Source organism: Colobus angolensis, unplaced genomic scaffold, assembly GCF_000951035.1.
Source record: "Colobus angolensis palliatus isolate OR3802 unplaced genomic scaffold, Cang.pa_1.0 Scaffold236, whole genome shotgun sequence".
In the NCBI taxonomy this organism is placed as follows: domain Eukaryota; kingdom Metazoa; phylum Chordata; class Mammalia; order Primates; family Cercopithecidae; genus Colobus; species Colobus angolensis.
In genome coordinates, this window is record NW_012115555.1 from 951,448 (window position 1) to 953,684 (window position 2,237).

Here is a 2,237-nt window from a genome sequence, read left to right on the forward strand (position 1 = left end):
ACCCAGCTAATTTTTGTATTTTCAGTAGAGACAGGGTTTCATCATGTTGGCCAGGATGGTCTCGATCTCTTGACCTTGTGATCCACCTGCCTCGGACTTCCAAAGTGCTGGAATTACAGGTGTGAGCCACTGCACCCGGCCAGTGTTACTATTTTCTTAGTGCTTATATAGGTTTAGGTTATGTGCCTACATGCAGTATGGCATTCACCTAAGTCTAATGGTAACTAATTGTGTTTCAACTAGAAGGTCAGAGGCAAAAAAGTTCTTGCTAAGTCTGATTAACGTGTGACGGCCCCAACACCTTCAAGGCCTGTCTACTGTGGTACTGGAGTGATTATTTCTATCTTATCTCCTTTACAGCTTGGTGCGGAGAGCTGCCTTAGATTCTCCAATGAATATATTTAAACAGCTGCCTCTGTTACCTTGACTTGTCTCAGATATCATAGACCCGAGACAGGTCCTGGCACTAGGAATGTAAGACTGTCTCTATTATTTTGACTTGCTCTAGCAAGGGAAAAGCCCGTAGCAAGTCTCCTACTGACCATGTGTTTCATTTCTAGCTTTGATGTTTGGGCACCGATTTCCCTAGGTTTAACTATTTGCTCAATGTTAAGGCAATGCTGTGGAAATTTATCTGTGTAACTGGGGTGCTATGCAGGCCTGTCTGTGTGACTGTCAGGGAGAACTGTGCCTGCCACAAACTGACCCTTGACCATTGGGTTTAGAAACTTGGAGGTCATTTGTGACTCTGACATGTGGTTTAAGTAGAGTGGTGGGGATGAGAGCCTGATTGAGGGAAATTCAAGAGTGAATGAGATGTGAGAAAGTGGAGGCAGTGAGAAGTTCTGTTAAGTGGAGAGAGAAGCGGAACACTGAGGGAGTGAGCTGGATCAGGGGAGAGTTTTTAAATTTAAAAATGAATGTATTATTTTATACATGTAAAATTATAATTTATATGCATAAATATATATGTATTACAAAGAATAATTATGTGAACATCAGGCAGCTTAAGAAGTAAAATCTGGCCGGGCGCAGTGGCTCAAACCTGTAATCCCAGCACTTTGGGAGGCCGAGACGGGCGGATCACGAGGTCAGGAGATCGAGACCATCCTGGCTAACACTGTGAAACCCCGTCTCTACTAAAAAATACAAAAAACTAGCCAGGCGAGGTGGCGGGCGCCTGTAGTCCCAGCTACTCAGGAGGCTGAGGCAGGAGAACGGCGTAAACCCGGGAGGCGGAGGTTGCAGTGAGCTGAGATCTGGCCACTGCACTCCAGCCTGGGCGACAGAGCGAGACTCCATCTCAAAAAAAAAAAAAAAAAAAAAAAAAAAAAAAAAAAAAAAAAAATCTTCCCTAGTATAGTTGAGGCTCCCTGAATTTCCCTTTCCAGATTCCTCTTCTGCCAAAGGGTAAGCACTATTCTCTGAATGTTGTGCTTTTACTACATAGGTGAGTAGCGAAAGAGTTTTTTTCTTTCTTTTCAGAGATGTAGTATATTATAGCATGTTTGTATAATGATGGGAGTGTTGCAGTAAAGAGGGGTAAACTGATTAAGCGAGAAAGAGAGATGGGAATAATTTGAGGAGTAACATCTCTGAGCAGGTGAGAGGGAACAGGATCCTGGGGTACAGATGAGGTGGCAGGTGGGAGAACAGCCTCTCTGCAGTAGAGTTGCACGTAGACTGGTGAATTTGGGATGGGACCGTGAGGAAGTTCCCTTCTGAAAGTTTCTGTTTTCTCACTGAAATAGGAAGAAAGGTCATCATCTTGTGAAGTTGTGGTCTCAGATTTGGGGAATGTGAACCGAGTAGGGAAAGGCGAGCTGACATGCCACACTGAGGGCCCGCAGGAAGCAAGACCAGTCAGTATGACAGTGTGTTTCTCCCCAGCTGCTGAATGCAGGTGTGGAGCAGGCAGAGTGGGATTTGACCAGGGATAAAATGTGTCAGAGGAAGAGGGGCCAAGAGTACAGGGTGAGGGCTGAGAGGCAATTACCGTGTTGAACCTTGGAATCTAAACTGGGTAATGAGGAAAGTGAAAAATTGAGATCAAACAACAATGAAAAGTAATAGAGTCAGTGGATGGGAGGCCCTGAGTGGGTTGAAGAATTTCTGGGATGGGTATGGGGGAGCAACATGAAAAGACTGAGGATGAGATTTTAGAAGGGCAGCAGGTATTGATGGAAACCAAGTTGAAGGTATGGCATAGGGAGAAAGGGAGAAAGGGAAGCAGGGAG